Raw genomic sequence first — 19,872 nt, forward strand, 5'->3', positions numbered from 1 at the left:
TGTTTCTGATCTGTTTCCCCGACGTCTTTCCCCAGTGGGGAGAAAAAAATAGCATGAAAAATTGCCACTAAAAAAGAGGAATACATTTGTTGAGCTCTGTTTTGCACACTGGCTTAATTTGTGCCTGATTTCAGACAAACACAGGAAGTTACAGAGTTCTCACTCAAGGTTTGCATTCACCTAACCATCAGCTCTTTATACGTAGAAAGAGCTATAAATGCCTAACAGTCTCTGCAACAGCTTACCACATACTCTACCTTGAGGAACAGGTAGAATTCCACTCTCCTCTCTTGAATGACTCACTGAACAATACCAAGTTATTAAGTTTTTCAGTAGCGAGAAGGTGATGGGGGAGGGTGCTCCATCTGATATCTGCTCAGTGGCGTCTCACAAAAAGCCTGTGTGCTTGCATGGGCCTTTGCAGGAGGCCAGGTACTGTTCAGCAATGATTGTGATCTCAGTTAAATCATCATTTTCACTTACCTAGAGGAGAAGAAATCAAGCGGCACAGTGCTACGATGATGTAAAGTGATGAATGGTTATTTGCCGTGTACTTTGCAAATAGCACATTGGGCATGATGAAGGAGAACCCTTGTAAGAAGTTCAACAAATGACACAAGGCATTCCCACTACACTTTAAGAAACCCGCCTCAAAGCTGCCAGACCTATTTCTCACAGGGTGAAGGAAGCATGCAATATATCGGGAGAAAAAAGCAAAATAGAGAGAGGAATGCTTAAGGAGGATTTCCACTGCATGCACTGGAGATCTGCAGAGAATGAAAGCAAATCTCTAAAACAGAAATGTAAGGTAGAAGGAAATGCAAGGAGGCAGACCACATCAGGCACCAAGTCCGGTTGATTATGCCTTCATCACTGAATGCCACTGATGGTTTTGGCTTATCACACATCATACGCTTCAGTTGACTCCAAAAAGTAGCTCCAACATTTTCATCTGATCATTGCTCAGTACAGGAGGGGTCTGTAACACAAAACGGACAGGCTATCCCTGGGTGTCGACACTAAAGAGTTTCCTGTTGACAGTAACCCTTCATCAAGTAAAAGGATCCTGATTTGTTTGTCATCAATGAAAAGGACGCCATTTAAAAGTAGCTCCTTTAAATGATGCTTTTGCCATTTTTTGCTTCCTATACATCTCTGACATTACTGCATTTTTTTCAAGTTCAGCTAACCATTTTACTCATTCCAAGACTGTCCCTTTGAACTGTGCTCTTGCGTTTCTTCACGATCACCTCGGGGGTTGTCATTGCCAAGTCAAAGCAGGTAGGGCAGAGGAATGTTTGCTGCAAAGAAAGCATTTGATGCGAGTTTTGCTTCTCTGAGATCTACTCATCTCTGATGAGATTCTTCCCTCTAGACTTTCGGGCTGTTAGTTGTTGGATGTTTGCGTCTTGGTTATGTCCCTTTGCATTTGTCTCAGACTCTAACTTCTGAACTGTTCTCATCATCTTCCATCAGAGTGATTGGATGTCTCATTTCCGGCCTGTATAAGACAGGTCGACAGCATGCTATTAATATATAGAGTACTTGCTATTCTTGGTTCAAATCCCTTTTAGCCTATTTTCTCTATACTAATCTTCCTTTCCAAAGCTTCTCATTTTGAACAGTAAATTCTATCTATCAAATTAGTTTTTATCACTTAAAAACGAGGTGGCCTGGGAAGCAGCTAATAGAGCAACTTTGTCCACTTTACAGATCCACTTTTCTTTTTAAAAGAAAAAAATGCTATAAAGTGTTTTTCATGTTTATCACCCCAACGAAAAGTAAGCACACATACACACACAAAACTGTAATTGGGCTTGAATTTTTACTAAAATTTATAACAGAATTAAATGCTTCTCTCTAGAAATGAATATGAAAATAAAGGGAGAAAACTGACAAATAGACAACGGAAAAAAAAAAAAAAGATGTTTCTGAGTACTCTCTGGAAAGTGCAAATTAGCTACTTGGTGTCTGTGTGTTAAATCTTTCTTTGAAACTATTTCAGGAGCTAACCTGGGTGGCATTTAGAAAATCACAGCATGATTAAAGATTGCTGGCATGCTTTACAAAAAGAAAAAAAGAAAAAGAGGAAGGTCGGGCCTCACTAACTTCTTGGAATTTCTGGAAGACACACTGACTATGGAGACTGAGAGAATAGAATGAACACCCTATTCTTTGCATTTTTTTGAAGAAAGCTTTTGATACTGGTCTGTGTGAGATACTATGGAAAGTTTCAAAACAGGTGAACTCATTAGGACATGGGGAAGAAGTGAAAATACGTATAGTTGTTCCCCGAAAAATGGGTCTGTCTGTCCATTCAAAAGGTAACAAATATCAAAATGTGTGTGAAAACTTCTAAAACAGAAACAGAAAATAGACATTTATTGGACACCTACTGTGTCTGAAGCACGTCACACACTTGCTCTCAGTGAATCTTTGCTCAGCCCTACAAGGTAGATACGGCTGTCCTCATTTACCACATGAGGAGGCTGATGCTCCATGAGATTAAATAGATAGTCTCAAGTCACCTGGCTGGTCACTGAGTTGGGGGAACAGGGATTCAAACTCAGGTCTAGCTGGCACCAACCCTCATGGTCTTGTCACTACGCTACATGGTCTCCTGGGGAAACTGATGTTGGTGTCTCTGGCGCCCACACGCTTCAGCCTTCCTTTCCCACAGAAGGGCTCTCCGCTAGCCTCTTCTTCCAGATCCCCACTGAACAGATTCTAGATTTCTCCATTCACAGTAAGGTACAGCAATGGAGGTATTTGGATTTCCCCCATGTTTTCAGCCTTAAACTAAAGGGGTTTTGTTCTAAGAGGAAATTCTGGCATGGAGGGAATGGCAGGAGGGGAGGCTTCCCATCTCCCCGTGACCTGCTCCTGGCTCTGCAGAATGCCTCCCCTGCTCATGTATACCTTTAAATATGAGTGTGTGCAGTGCACCGTGCAGAGTTCAGCAACATCTTTTGGCTAACTAGCTGACATTTTGGTGCTTAATAAAAATGGACAGAGCCTGGGGGAGTCAATTACAATGAGGGTACTGAGCTAGAACCTCGCTGGGAAGAAGAAGAAAAACAAAAGAATAAAGTGGCTAGAGTTGAAGGAAAAGTTTAACAGGTGAACTTCAGTAATGGTTATATTAGTTCATATCACAAACATTGTCCCCATAGCCATAGGATGCCTTTTAATGTTTTAGTGTCCATATCCCTCAGCTAGTAAATATTAGACACCATGTAGAGTACATACACACACTACACACATACATATATACACATACATATACTCACACAGACACATATATATACACATGCATACACATATCTTGACAAAGCAATCCTAAGTTCAATATTTATAAGGCTTTTGAAAATTAAAGCAAATTATAATTATTGGACACAGTTTTGTTTTTTTTTTTATAATCATCCCTTGAGATTATTTTTTACATCCTGGGGTATCACAAAATCAAAGTACCTTATGCTCCAGTGCTAGAAGTATTTTGGCCTTCAGAGAATAAATGCCCCGAGGAGCTTACCAGAGGGACTTGCTTGAAAGGGAGAGTCACTTCCTGTGGTTCTTCTGGAAGTCCGTTAATGACCCCCACCCCCCACAGGAATCCCCCCATGACATGCAACACAGCAATATTAACTTTGTCCTTTCATGCTCACATGTGGCATTTGGCCAAGATTGTTGAGATCCTCCAAAGAGAGTATGATTAAGAAATCAAAACCTTACCTGGGGCGCCTGGGTGGCTCAGTTGGTTAAGCGACTGCCTTCGGCTCAGGTCGTGATCCTGGAGTCCGGGGATCGAGTCCCGCATCAGGCTCCCTGCTCGGCGGGGGGTCTGCTTCTCCCTCTGCCCTCTTCCCTCTCGTGCTCTCTGTCTCTCATTCTCTCTCTCTCAAATAAATAAATAAAAATCTTTAAAAAAAAAAAAAGAAAGAAATCAAAACCTTACCAATAGTTTGTTTTTTGTTTTTTTTTTAATAATCCACACTACTGATCTCACACCCTTTGTTTCAGGAATCCTTTACACTCTTAAAAAAAATTTAGTACTCAAAGGAGATTTTAATTACATGGATCATACGTATTGATATTTACCTTCCTGGAAATGAAAAAGCAGACATTTCAAATATATATCTATTAATTCATTTGAAAATGACAAACCTGTTACATGTTACTATAAATCACAATTTTATGAACAGTAACTATATTGTCCAAAACAACCAAAAATTAGGGAGCCGTCTGGCATTTTAAAAATATATTTACAAATCATTTCAATGTCTGGCTTAATAGATGACAATTGGATTCTTATGTCTGCTTCTGCACTTAATTTGTTACAACATGTTGCTCTGGGAGAAGCATATGAAGAAAATCCAGACTCACACAGACCTATAGTTAGAAAAGGGAGGGCATTTGGTGATATGGGTAAATAGTGATATGAAAATTATCTAAGAATGAAAGGCAGGATCCTTTTTGGATACTGTCACTCACTTTGTCAGGTAATTTTGGATATTCTTTTTTGATATTACATCAATACTTGACAGGTGATAGTTTCCTTTGGATCAGTGGCAATGTGGAATAGGAGATTATAATAATTAACTTTTTGTACTCTCTTCATTGAATCCATTGGTTTATCTTGTATTTTTTCTTTTTTTTTTTTAAGATTTATTTATTTATTTGACAGAGAGAGACACAGTGAAAGAAGGAACACAAGCAGGGGGAGTGGGAGAGGGAGAAGCAGGCTTCCCACTGAGCAGGGAGCCTGATCTGGGGCTCCATCCCAGGACCCTGGGATCATGACCTGAGCCAAAGGCAGACGCTTAATGACTGAGCCACCCAGGCACCCCTATCCTGTATTTTTTCATTAATCCTTTACCCATGTATGATTTTGTATATCAAGCATCAATATTTGGAAAATATATTTCCATCAAATTATGCAAAGCTTCTAAGTGTTGACACATATCATTGCACAATATTTCAAAAAATCATCTGTTAATTGTAATACCACCAGTTTCATAAGATAAATATCTAAATCAAGTTCATGGTGGTGATATAGTTTTCCAAAATTGTATTTTTCACTAGAAAGCTCAAATTTTATCCTTGGCGATAAGTATTGTCAATTGTTTTTCTTGAAATAACAGGTTCACTTTGTTCATTGTCAAGAGAATTTCAGCCATATATCCATGTCTGAAAATATTTCCCAGTCATTCTTTCAAGTCATGTTACATGAAAAAAAAAAAATGGTTAGTTTAGCTTGCAACTCAAACAGTTGCACAAGAAGTTTTCCTTAAGACAACCATTACACTTTGGTATGCAGGAGAACTTCCCATTTTGTCACACAGAACATTAAAAAATATATATTCAAAACTAAGACATAATAAAGTTAATATTTTATTTCTTTATCAAAGACATTCTTAAGTGAAATTGACAATTTTTTAAAACCAAAAGTGCATAGCATTTAAGAATACAATGATGCTTGTTTTGTTTGGTGCTGCTGCCTTGATTCTTCCTAAGACACCAGCAGTTTTACCCCCATTGTTTTTCCACTCTCAGTAAAATGTCAACATGGTAAAAAGTTCAGATAATGTCTTTATTTATTATTAAGATAGTTTTAGCTTCCTTCACCCTCTGAAAGGATTTCAGGCACCACCAGAAATCTATGGACCACATTTTAAGAACTATTGCTCTATATAAATAATCTCTTGTGCTTATAACTACAAAAACCTGAGCATCCTAGAGCTATTAGAAGCTCTACATCCTTGCCTTTAGGCTTTTTCTGACTGGTTTATCTGGGTATTGTGTATAAGGTGTGCGTAATTGTGTATGTGTTATCATGAAAGTTCCTTAAGGTGAGTGTGTTTTAGTTAGTGCTTTGTCTGCTGGCTATTTTCACTTGCCTGATTTTAGCCCCCTATTCAACAATTACTCAGGTTCTTTTAGATATCTGTCCTTTCTTTCATGTTCTGCAGAGCTGAATGGCTAAACTTTTCCAGAGCAGATATTGTATCTCTTTCATTTTCGAATTTGTACCACATGACACTTCATAAGTGCTCCAGAAAGGTTGGAGTTCAGTGAATTAGAAGATGACAGGGTAGCTATCTTCCTGGGGGGTGCTGTTCATCCTTATTTTATTACTGTTCATTTAGGGTAAGTGGTAAATGGTGATATGAAAATTATCTAAGAATGTAAGGCAGGATCCTTTTCGGATACTGTCACTCACTTTGTCATCTTTATTTTTGTCTTTAAAAATTCAGTGCCACATTCACATTACTAAAAAAGTTTGCAGACTATCTGAATGTGCCTATCTAGTTCCTTGTCTTTCAACATACCAGAATTCCAGAGCAGCTTGCTTTTGAATTACTAGGGAATTGTGCATGATTTTTCCTCATACAAATTGATAGAAGACTTTGCTAGTTCCTCAGATTTTGTGTGTCTTTGGTGCACTAACTGAAGAAAGTCATGAAATCAAACAGGCTTGAATTTTCCAAGTGTGGGCTTAGAAACAGTGATTCCCCAACTCTGTTTCACTTTGTTTCTGCAAAAACTAATATATCAAACCAACATGTATGCATCCTTTGACATTTTACGAATTATTTCATGTACATTCACATTGTTTTTTCACATAACAAGAGCTACTGTACATTGAGGACTTTCTATTTGTCAATCTCTGGCTGGAAAATCAACACACACAGTTCTGGTTGATATTCACAAAAATTCTATGAGGCAGGTATTATTATCAGTCCCAATTTATAGATGAGGAAACTGAGGCTCAGTGGGATAACTAACTTGGACTTAGATCTAGTAAGTTACAGAGGTGGAAATCGAGCCCAGTTCTCTAACTCCAAAGCTTGAATCTTTTCCACTAAAGCACACTCCTGGAAATTTAATTTTGTTATTCTTATTGAAAATACTCCAAATTCTTTATCAGGAGTTTGCTTCAAAACACTGTGGCTTGGGATTTGCTGTTTTTGGAAAGCCCATGAAAAGATTAAGAGTCTTAGGATTGATATTATTTTTAAGAATCTCAGAGCTAAGAAAGAATATTATCAAACCCTGAAATATTTGGTTGGGATGACAATCTGGACTATTAGTAAAAGTACTTCGTTAATGCCTTTAATAAACTTAGCACTTAGCTAGATGCTGGGCTTTTTTTTTTTTTTAAGAAGTTCTTTGCTTTATTTTACCCCATTTTCAAAGACAATTCTTAATTTTTATCTTTTTTTTTTTAAAGATTTTATTTATTTATTTGACAGAGAGATAGCGAGAGCAGGAACACAAGCAGGGGGAGTGGAAGAGGGAGAAGCGGGCTTCCTGCCGAGCAGGGAGCCCGATGTGGGACTCGATCCCAGGACCCTGGGATCATGACCTGAGCCGAAGGCAGACGCTTAACGACTGAGCCACCCAGGCGCCCTTAATTTTTATCTTTAATGTAATTTTTAAAAATACTATTTAAACATATTTAGTAAACTAATGGAGCACAATAGTCCAATTTAGATTACAGGTATAATAAAAAATGGATTTAAGAACCATTTTAATCGTTTCCTAAATATTATATTTATGTTCTTAAAAAATTATATTCTCCCATCTAAAAGTATTTAACAATAACACAGAAAGAATATTGGCTTCATGAGTGTGACCCAAGAGCTACCCTGAGCTTATGTTTTCCACTGAAATGGAGACAATAAGTTAATCTCTACAGTGTATTTATAAGTCAACGAGTATTAACCTTTGTCAAATGTCTTAGTGTCAAATATAGGGTTACAAAATTGAAATGCTTTTCATAAAGTTCTCTCTCTTTCCAAATGGACTTGACCTTAAAACTCCATAGATTTTCCCCCTAATCCATTAGCAAATATTATTCAAATGGTACTATTAAACACTATTCATTTAGGTGATCATTCATTTAATAATATTTATTTTACCAAGGACAGTTTCTAATGCCAGAAAACCAGTAATACAGGGACAAAGAAAAGAATAAAACATGACCCTGCAATGGTTTGTTTTTATTATTTTTTCCTACAATTAAATTGCATTGCATTATTTGAATCCACTGCATAATCAAATGAAATTTTAAATGTGTCAGCACCTTGAAGATTGAAAAAATACTATACATTGTTTAACTGCTTTATTATTTGTGCTATTTTAGCACAAATTGAATCATCTCATGTCCTGGTCTAGTTATCTGTAGACTGAAGATAGATGAGATAAAAAGTTACATAATTAAATGTTTGATACCAACTTAGTCTAAGTCTAAGATTTCACTTGTGTAGAAACATTAAAGAATAGACCTTTAAGCATTCTTGGTGGGTTGGTTTGAAGACATGACTGGGCTCACTCAGGAACACTGGTTCTCAAACTTAAACAGGCATCAGAATCCTCTAGAAGGCTTGTAAAAACACAAATTGCTGGGCCCTACCTCCAGAGTTTCTGATTCAGTGGATCTAAGGTGGGGTTCAAGTATTTGCATTTCTAACAACTTCTCGGGTAAGGCTGTTGTGGCTGGTCCAGGGATTACACTTTGTTCCAACATAACCAGAGTCATACTCATACTAGATGTCCGAAAGTGATATTTAATAACGAATTATTTGTGTGAGTGAATCTGTAGTCATTCCAGTAATCAATGTATCAATAAAGGTAATCATGTTAAAGGTTGTAACTGCATTTGTGGCGAAATGAGAGAGAAAAAAAAGGGAAAAAGCCTCTGATAAATGACTTCAGTAACTGAGCCAACATCAGTGAAGGAAATAGAGAATCTTAACTTGCTTGCTGTATTTGCAACATTACCTTAAAAGTCATGACAGTAAGGGTTGGAAGTGCTATCCCTACACAAAGATAATGACTTGATAGCATCAGATTTGGGAACAGAAGAAATAAAAATATTAATGGGAGAAAAGAAATACAATCTTTTCTTCCTCAAGGTAAAAGGAACACTTTAAGTAAGCTTCGAATGTCTTTAAGACACTGCATTTCATCCATATGTAACAGGCCTAGCCTTAAGTCTGATAAAGATTAACTTCATGGAGCATGGAGGGCACCACTAAGTGATCAATTGCTTTAACAGGCAATCTAGATTCCTGCATGCACATCTGTCCTTGGGGCTGCCGCCCTCCCTAGAACCCCCATGGCCAACTAGGCACTGCAAACCTATCACCTTTCTGTGGACAACAGCCAGAAGCACACACCTTTCTGAAATTCTAAGCAAGACCAGGAGTATCTCCCTGACTCCTGAGCCCACAGAAACGTAACAAAGTGACTATTAATATTCAGATACACTCTCACTGTCACAGGCAATAATAATGCTTGGGAAACGTTGGGGTCATCCCAAGTGGGAGGATTTTGCCTGAAGTGAACCCACAATCCTGAAGGGATCTGTACCAATAACTCATCTCATTCAGCTCTGAACTATAGCGAATTCCTCCCCCCAGGAAAGGATTAAACACACAGGTTTTTTTGTGTCATGGGAAAGCGATCTAGTGATAGGTAGTCCAGGACCAGTGGGGTGGTTTCATGAAATCATCAGGGACCCAAGCCCCTTCAAGTTCTCCCAGGTGTCAGCCGTGTCCTCGTGGTCCAGGATAAGCTGCTGAGGTTCCAGTTAATATAAGCCAAGCATACTAAAGAAAAGGAAGAAAAGGGCATGCCCCAACCCTTTAAGGGAGACATTTATAAATCCCACACAAAAGCCCCTCTCATATCTGTCAGGAAGGTTGGAAAATAATAACTGGACAACAAGGAGTTCAGGTGAATATTAAGATTGCATTATTAAAAAGAAAGAAAAATATGGATACTGAATAACCAAATAGTAATTTCTGCCACCAGGTCCAAGAAAATCAAAATTCTTACTTTCCACCATAGAAAGTGGTAAAGGGGGAAACACACTATTATGACTGTGTGTCCCACACTCTGGGCGACATAAGAGCTCCTTGGAGTGCTTGCTGAAGTTCAGAATGCTGGTGCCCAGGAGATACTAAGTTGACATTCTCATTCAGTGATTGTGATCCAGGAGGTACCCAGGGCCACGCTTTGAGAAACACTGCTTTGCAGCTTCATTACCATTTTTCAGCCTTTCACCTGGCTGCGTGGAAAGTTCTTGGTCATCCCTTGATAACAAACTCTGTTTTGTTCCTTTTTAACTCTTTTAGTCTCTATAATTAGATCATATAAATGGGTTGGACATACTCCCCAGAATATTAGTTCCATCAACACAGCAAAGTTTGAAGGGTAATGACAGATGGGTTCGGGCATTGCAAGAAGCCCCTCCTTACAGGCAGGCAGTAAAAGTCTTCCCAGGAGGAGTTAACCCTGGTCCCAGATTGGAGAGGCAGGGCCAGGCCTTTCGGTGATTCTGATGGCCGGAAGCAGCCAGATCAAACACGGCAGTCAATCTAACCATGAGTGATTAATAGCCAAGCAGAATCTCTGGAGCTTTATTCCCCAGTCCCTGCTCTGCTTCCTCTTTGACACTCAGGTAAATGTCAAAAGTGGACCTAGGGATTATAGCTGACAAGGGGTAAATGCCTTCATGTTGTCCTCCAAAGGTTAAGGTTTCCCAGACTCAGTTGGAAGCCCCAAACTCCAATAACCATTAATCCACTCTACACTGGTAGGAGTGAGCATATTTATGACTGCAGTCACTAAAGGGTGAAATAAAGATTAGTTTTTAGTTAGGAACGCAAAGCTTTTGAGATCAATACAAACTCACTGCTGAAATCAATCTAAAGTTTGGAATTTTTAAGTAAAGATTTACTGGGCTTCCTTGTACAGTTAATTTTCCAAAGGGAAAATAAGCTCAGAAATGTAACATAGTAATCAAATTGAGTGAACACTAGTCAGTTTGTAAACTGACCTTGGTTATGTGCATATCAAATAAGTGTATAAAGCAATAAAAATGCCCATAATGTGGACTGTAAATTTGCCAATAAACAGGGAAAGCCAAAATACACATATAGATTTACATGGTAAAAATACTAGCAGCACATTTGCCTATTTGAAAACATAAATAATCAATAGATATTAATAATGAAGTTATTCATGCATTTCCCCATTACTGTGCATGTTAAGTGTCTCAATTATTTATACTTAGTTTGATAGATAAATGTATAGCCATATTTTGTAAAAAGCCTTCAGAAAGGATATAGAATTGTTCTTGAAAACAAAAGCTACTGTTTGGATGCGAGAACAAGCGGACTGGAAATACATAGCTTGTTATACTCCTCTGCTGTTCATGTTTGATGCATGTATACAATTTATTATGCAATTTCTTGAGATTTGACAAAGTAATTGTCTGGCAAACCATAGGTTTAATGATTTTTTTTCGGTTTCATATGAGAAGACTGTAGATATTTTAGGAAAATGGTTTAATAGATCAGTGTCTATAAGCACTCCTTTGCTTGTTATATATCTGTAGGTTGTGAAGACCCAGAGGTATTTTAAGAGAAGTGTGATTCCATGTAGTAAATTCATTTTCTTCAGCAGAGTAAGTGCATGAAAGCTTGCAGAAGCTATAACTTCAGAAATTATTTAAGCTACCCCTGGGCCCTCATAGTGGAACTGCATATCTTCTCCATTGGTATGGAGGGGAGCAAACAGGAGAGTGTCTCCCACGCGAAGGGGGTCCTGGAAGACAGGCACAGCCTCCAGTTAATTTCTGACAAGGATATTGTGATAACAGGTTGGTGTTTCCTGTGGATGGTTGAGGGTAAAATGACCAACTACACTCTAAATGATCTATAGCTCAGACTCATTTGCCACCATTTGCTGCCTGGATGCCAGAAATGGACTCAGAAAGCCCTTCACATAAAGCATATTCCTTCCATTCACTCCATGCTGCGGGGCAGAGCTGTAGAAAAATTTAGATTCCGGGTACTGATGTTGTACTCCTTGAAATATTTAGAGGGTAGAGTGAAATTTTTTTAGTTGCCTAATGTTGGCATCTGCCACCTGGTGCCCCACTCTTGGGAAATATACAAAGCCACTGAGCAAACGTGATTTTGTGGGTCATAGGAGACAGGTAATATTTTTTACTACACTAAAGCTATTACATTGGTCCTAAAACAGTATCCTAATAGATCATACCCTCTAAGGATGGGTAAAGCAATTCTTCAGCTTTACAAAGTGCACATATACAGTAATTATATACACTATGTATATCTATGTCTGTGTGTGTAGATGTGTATGTATGGAAAAATATAATTCATGTGTGCACATACATACATGTATGTGTGCATATGTGTATATATACATGAATGCATTTAAACACACATGCAAAATCATCATATCTACCCTGGGAGAGAGAACTTGACTACTTAAATTGTTATTCAGATGTTTTGATCAACAATACATTATTTTCCCAAATGATTTGGTTGTTTTTAAATCACTTTAATCAATTATATTTTTATAAAGAAATTTATTTAGCACAAACATGCCCTCAGATTCTGACACATGGCCATTAGAATAAAGCAATTTGGGGTAAAGTTTGCTGAACTGCCATCATGTTATTTGTATGAGTTCAAGAAAAGCCAGATTAGGAGTTATGATACCAGAAGAGTTTTTAGGTTTCTATAGATTTCAGAACCATATTGATAAGTGACAGGGTGCTTACATGATCTTACAGCACCAATTCTTCTGTTGCACAAACCTTAAGACATTTGTTCTAAGAAACAACATGTGAGGACAAAAGTCATCTCACACATAGCATTAAATATTTTGTTGAATGAATGAATCCATGCATACATACACACATAGTGAGACCCATCTGCATACCAGCACAAGTGAAACAAACAAGTCCAACTCTTCTATCCCCAGTGGTGACCAGTTAACTGCCTAAGTGGCTCCAGGTAGCAAGTTGGGCCCTTGGGAGCCACAGGATTCTTCCAAGCCAGCAGGGAAGGAGGCCATATAAACAAAAGGAAGCTCTAAGAGTCTCAGCTCTTCATTTTACAGGAATTCCTGAAATACAAAGGATCTAAAAGGAAATCTATATTCAGCCCTGTATCTTTGTGCATCACAGAAATCCATCTACCTTCATATCTACTTGTTACAGACTTAGCAGAATCCTTAAAGAAACAAACATGGGGTAGATACACATTCTCTGGTGTCTAAAATTACAAATTTTAAAAAGCTAGCAATATCACAAACTTTGCAAAGTCCACAAAATAACATAATTTTAACTAATTAACTGTCTAACATATACCTCTATAATGCTCTTTTCCATGAAATTTTGATTTTGTAGTCTTCAGCTGCACGATGGCAAAAAAAAATTTGTAATACAATTTTCTAGAGGACAAAAGATCAGTATTTCTAGTCTTTCTTCTACCATGATTGATCAAAATTTGTTTTTTTAATTATTGATAGTTTAGAAAATTTCTTTCAGCTTCCCAACATGTATGGTAAGTCTCTTTCATACACTAACTATATGATTTCAATTTTCTTGTGCAGGGAATCATCTTAAATACCCCATATTTTTCAAGGACTCTTTCAAGAGTACATATTCATATCACAATAGAACTTCCAATCCTACACTTTTTTTTTTTTCTTGTTGGTGTGTGAGTCAGCACAGTGGAAAGCCAGAATATTCCTACTAGTCATTCTTTCATTGGGACAGCTAATAATAACCTAACTCTATGTGAAAGTAATTGTGAACACATAAATTACATCCTAATACATCCTACCCCATTCACACTACATTTTCTGTTCAACTTCCCTTTCACCAATGTCTCAAAAATGTTTATGTCTCCTTCTCCAACACCATCTAACATGAGGAAAAGTCCAAGTGGAAATAGAGAGAAATTTTAGTTGGTTGCAATTAAAATGTCTTATTTCTGAAATTTTTACACAATGCTAGAGCCCCTCCCAGAGCCTTGGAAGGGGACCTTGCAAGTGAAGGAGCTTCCCAGAGTACAGCCTCCTCTGATCACTGAATTCAGGCATAATTTATGTGAGACCCCCTCATAGCTTGCTTGGGAGGCCCAATCCTCCTGCTTCCCAAATCCAAGAGAATTTACCCAGGCTCTGCATTATGAGCTGGGAGCCCATATCCAATGCCTCAGTCAACATTTCAAGGAAATAGAGATTCAGACCTTGAGATTTAGAACTAAAAAGGATATTAGCAACCACACAATGCTTCTCTCTACTCCATAGATGATTAAACTGAAATCCAAATGAATCCCATTCTACCTATAAAAAAACAGATTCTTTGAGAAATTAGGTTTCTTGCCTAATTTTACACAATTGGTAAATTGTGTAGTTGAGATTTTAACCCAAACAATCTCTTTTTTCCAAAGTCAACATTCTTGATCACCATGCATATCACTTTCAACTACCTACATGGATATGATCTCCCCCCATAATATTTTTTGCATTGCTTTTATCAGTTCAAAAATTATTTTCACATTTGTTTGCTTTCTTGACTGTTGTATTGCCCTTAAAAATAAATGTTATAACAAATTATTATTATCCCCTTTTACAAATGAGAAAATTGAAGGTTGGAGGCATTAAGATATTTATGTTACCAATAAATGATAGAGGTGATCTTCAAATCCATTTCTTCCAATCCTAATTTCTGTGTTCTTTTCTCCTATTCCCCCTGGGCTTTTGAACTATTAGATCAACTGTAGCTACAACCATCCTATTATGAATTTCCAGTGATCATCAGGATCAATAGAAGCACGATCAGGCTAGGTCTGAGATGCTTTTTCTTATAGCCTTTTCTCAATAGGCCTGTGTTTGAGTTCTTCCTCTGCAGTTATAGAATTCTGACATCTACTGAAAAGATTGAAAAAATATTGGACTTTTAAAAGTTCAGTTAAAAAATTTTTGGACTTCAGTTGCAAAGTATTCATTTTCTGCATGTTACACATTTGAAGTATAACCCTATTAAATAATAAATCTGAAGACTATTACTCAATGGTTTATTCCTCCATAAGAGCACTTGTTTACATCCTGTGAGAGCTCAGTATACTCTGTGCTCTCATCAACCCCAAAGTAGGGACACTGTTTTGCCTGTTCTTCCTTCTTTCGTGTTTTTCCCATGTAAACCATTTAAGTTAAAATCAAGTTGGTCGGTAATGGATTAAAATTGGAGACATCAATATGAACTCATGGTTAGCTTAATATAGATACAGATGGTTCTGTACAGAAACATGTATAGATATGCTTACATACAGGATTACTATACATACATATTTCTCCTCGTCCTGTCCACTGTCAGGTCTAAAGGAAGTATCCCAAGAGCAGCTAGTACACTTAATGCTCACATCTTCATTTCTAATAGCATCTCCCATAAAAGGAAGCAAGATTCCTTGGAGAAATGATTGATCTTAGGACGAAGGCATGAAATATACAAGGTAAGCATGCTATATCTTGCCATGCCAGGAAGGAAGGAGAGAAGGAAGGAAGGAAGGAAAGGAGAGAGGGAGGGAGGAAGGGAGGGAGGAGAAGAGGGGAGGGGGGTAAGAGGGGAGGGAGGAAGGAATAAAGGACTGTAATGATAGGAGTATATCAAGGGATGCAGGAGCCAATTGAAAGACCTCCCAATGGCTGAAGCTGAAACAGTTCAAGCAACAGAATACAGTAGTACTGGATTATAACCTGAAGAACAAAAATAAATATCCATGGGTCCATACTGATAAAAAAAAAAAAAGATTAAATAAATAAATAAATGAGGAAGAATAGATCAAATCTCCTTTGCAGACAAGTTCCAAATACTTACGTACATACTTCAGCCTCAAGGAGTTGGAGCATAACTCTTCCACTCCTTAAGTGTGAGCTGTGAATAATAACTTCCTTCCAAGGAGTACAATTTAAGGGGAAAAGTGTGGGGAGGGCTACCCTCAATGTGCAGAAAACTGGTAAATATTACTTCAGCCAGGTGATCAATTTTAACATCAACAATGATAAGTCATGTTGATCACATGTACCCTTTGATATTATGACATTAAAATGGCACTCTGTCTACCTTTGTGGTCTTCCTCCTAAAAATCCATAAACCCAGTCTCATCATGAGAAAAACATCAGACAACTCCCAACTGGGAGACATTTTACAAATTATCAAATCAGTATCCCTAAAAACTCAAGGTCGTCAAAAACAAGGGAAGTGTGAGAAAGTGGACAGCCAAAAGGAGCCTAAGGAAATATGACAACCAAATGTAATGTGAAATCCTGGATGAGATCCTGGAAAAAGAAATTAGGTAAAAATCAAGTAAATTTTAATAAACTATGGACGTTAGTTAATAATAGTAATGCATAATAGTGTTTATTAGTTGTAACAAATGCACCATACTAACATAAGATGTTAATAATAGGGGACACTGGGTGCTAAGTAAATAGGAACTCTACTATCTTTTCAATTTTTCTGTAAATCTAAATCTATTCTAAAATAAAAAAATTATTTTAAAAGTACCTCTGTAGCTTAGGAAAAAATCTAAATAAAATATTATATTAATAATAGTTTCAAAAGAAAATACATTTGGCAAGTACTGACAGCTACCCATGCTGCAGAATACTAACTTTGGAGAACAATAGGAAATATACACACACATTTAAAATTTTACCTTCAAAATTAAATACTGTACATATTACCTAAAATCATTATACTTGAGTTTTTCCCCAGCACATATTCATTAAATGGGCAAATAAGCATTTACATATGAGATTCAACTGACAACTTTTACCCCTTCAGAGATGCTATAGAATTTTGTGTCAAGAGTATATACATTTTAGAGTTATGAAAGCAGTTACAATTGAAAGCCTTTCTTGAAGATGAGAACTGCAAAGAGCTCCATCTTATACTCACAAAGGAGTGTTCTTGACATTTTCTTTTGAAGCATTTGGTTTCTTTTGACTATTGTTAGAAAGCCAAGGAAATGAATATACATAAAACAACATAAAACTGGACAAAATGTTCTTGCAGACGAGATTCAAGTCCCCACAGGGAACTTAAATCAATCCTTATCTTGACCCGTGTTACTTTAATGTTGAGCTCAATAATATGTAAAGACAAAATGAAAAGTTTCCAATCCAGATTTATCAAGTTGTCTTAGCAGTGGCTGTATGTTCCCACCAGATTTTGAGAAAATATATCCTTTAGTTAGTTGGCTGTCTTTTAAAAAATAAAATAAAATGAAATACCCAACAGAATTCTTTAATTGTATGTCACCTCAGCCAACCAACTCCCAAAATGTATCCAAACTGTCAAACAAAACTTCATAACGATATAACGTTCATAAACAATATAAACAATATAATGATATCAAGTCATAGAATTTGAGCAATTTAAACTTTTCTGAAATACTGTGAAATATTATATTTTAAACAAACATAATAGAAGTAGAAATAGGATTGGGTGTACTGGGGTGGGATGGAGGAGTGGGAAGGGTATGGTGAAAAAGATAAGAGCAACAAAGAAAGATTATTCTGAAAATGGACAACTGGACAAATTTGCACTAATATCAAAGAAGCTGAGAGCAGAAATAAATAGATATTTAAAGGTATAAACAGCTCATCTGTGAAGGAAACTGGACCTTACTCAAGATGGTATGTCCTTGTAATGATACAATAATATTTATTGATTAAGCATATAGGTATTTGACTAAAAAACTTACATCATTCTCTCTTGATTATGAAAAATTTCAATGGGCTGGTGAATATTCCAACACAGCAATACATATTTTCATTTTTAAGAATTAGTAAGAGAAAGAAAAAAAATTGCCACAAACAAAAGGAAAACTTGAGGGGCGCCTGGGTGGCTTAGTCTGATAAGGATCCAACTCTTGATTTCCATTCAGGTCATGATCTCAGGGCCTGGGATCCATCCCTGTGGACTCCGCACTCAGCAGGGAGTCTGCTTTAGGTTCTCTCTCTCCTTCTCCCTCTGCTTCTCCCCCGATCTTTCTCTCTCTCTAAAAAATAAATTGTTTAAAAAAAAAAAAGGAAAGGAAAAAAAATTTGAGGTTGGGGAAGGTGACTAGGATAATTTGCAAATTCTTTGTGATAAAGATGCACTGATTTGCTCATAGGGAAACATTTCCATGCCTTCCTTTACTCAACATTCAGAATATGGCATTTCTACAGTAAAACAAATACTTTCCCATAACCCCAACTCTTCAAAAACTTTGATGCATATAAAATAATTTATTTGTGAGTGCACGTAATTTCTGTTAATACGCTCAAAATACTTCCAATTGTTTATTTGTTTGTATCTGACTATTTGCACAAAGAGGGCTCAGTAAATACTCTGGCCTCAAGCCTCTGGGCAGTTTTCAGGGGGAGGATTGTTTTCTGCTTATGGTATTGCTTAAACCTTCATCTTATTCCACAAGTCATGAGGAAAGTTCCCAACTGTTCTTTGGGGAGCATTCACTTTAGTTTTATCTCAATGCAACCCCATACTAGTTAAATGAAGAAAATGTTCTCTCCAAATATGGGAAAGCTGAGACCTGGAGAATAAAAGTGATTTGTCCAGGGTCACAGGTAATGTCAAAGACAGAAGTTGAAACCCAACAACCTCCTCTCTCATCTCAGTCATTGACATGAAGACCTGTTGCCAAAAAGCCACTTTTCAGAGTCAGGCATATATTCAACCACCTATCATTAAACTATTATTAATAATAAATGTCCCTACATTTTTAGAATCTCAATTACCCAAGACATGTACATAAAACACCAGATGTTCCCAAAGATAAAAGAATGGTGGTTTTTAAAACTATAGGAAAACAAACTGAAACATAAAACCTCTAAAGAACAAAGTCAAAAGTAGTGGTTCTTTTGTTAAAGTAACCGGTTGTTTTTTTGAATAGTTTTATAAATTATTACAAACCTGTGAAAAGCGGTTGTCTTTATTCCTTCTATCCCATATTTGTTGAGTTCTGGGCATAATGTTCAGAAAAGAAAGAATAAAAGGAAAACTAAAAAGTCTTTAGCTACATATGTGTATTTTTTATTTAACAAACATTCACATGGTACTCACTATGTGTCTGGAACTGTTCTAAGCACTTTTACAAATACTTACAAAATTTAAGCATTATAAAACCCAGGGGGCAGGTAATATAATTATCCCCATTCTTAGATGCGGAACTGGATAGAGAAATGTTATTTACCCAAAGTTGCAAAGATGGAAAGTGGCAAAGCTAAGATTCAAATGTAAGTGGTCTGCTTCCAGAATGCAGGCTTAGCTACCTTGGTTTCGTAGTTTAATCAATATTTCCATAAAAGTACCTACTCCCTTCAAATTTTTAGAGCACTTTGCTGAGTGATGGCTGCCATAGGTGAAGGATTTGAGGGAAACACTCACAAGGTCCTATCAGACTCTTATCAATGTGGTATGAACAATAAATGTTTATTTCACCATGTTAAAAAGATTTTTTTAAAATTTTTAGCCAGTAGATCAGTAAAATCAAGAGACTGAGTAACGCCACATTGGTTAAATGCCCAACAGAGTCCCTGATTATGAAATACCCCCTGTTCATTCTGATGTTACCCTGAAAAATCTGAAAATTCATCTTTCATCGTCCATCAATATATTTATTGAATAACTATTATGGGCAAGGTACAGAGCTGTGGACCATGGGAGATTTTATCAGATACAAGGCCTTTTCTCCTCTCAAAGCTGATAATCTAGCCAAGATCACAAAATATATTTACCTAAATAAGCAACTAACAATACAAAGCGGTAAATAATAAATGTCAAAAGAGTATTACAGGTAATAAGTACTATAAGGAAGTTAAGAGACTGTTCTTTCTGCTCCAGTAGTTCATTACACATACCCTTATTAGAGCAATTATCACATTGTAATTATTCACATGCTGTGTCTAATTTACCTGCCTGTCTCCTCCATTAGAATGTTAGCCCCTTGAGGGCAAGGTTGCATTTTACTC

Source organism: Leptonychotes weddellii, chromosome 13 (assembly GCF_054177405.1).
Source record: "Leptonychotes weddellii isolate Sample4059 chromosome 13, ASM5417740v2, whole genome shotgun sequence".
In the NCBI taxonomy this organism is placed as follows: Eukaryota; Metazoa; Chordata; class Mammalia; order Carnivora; family Phocidae; genus Leptonychotes; species Leptonychotes weddellii.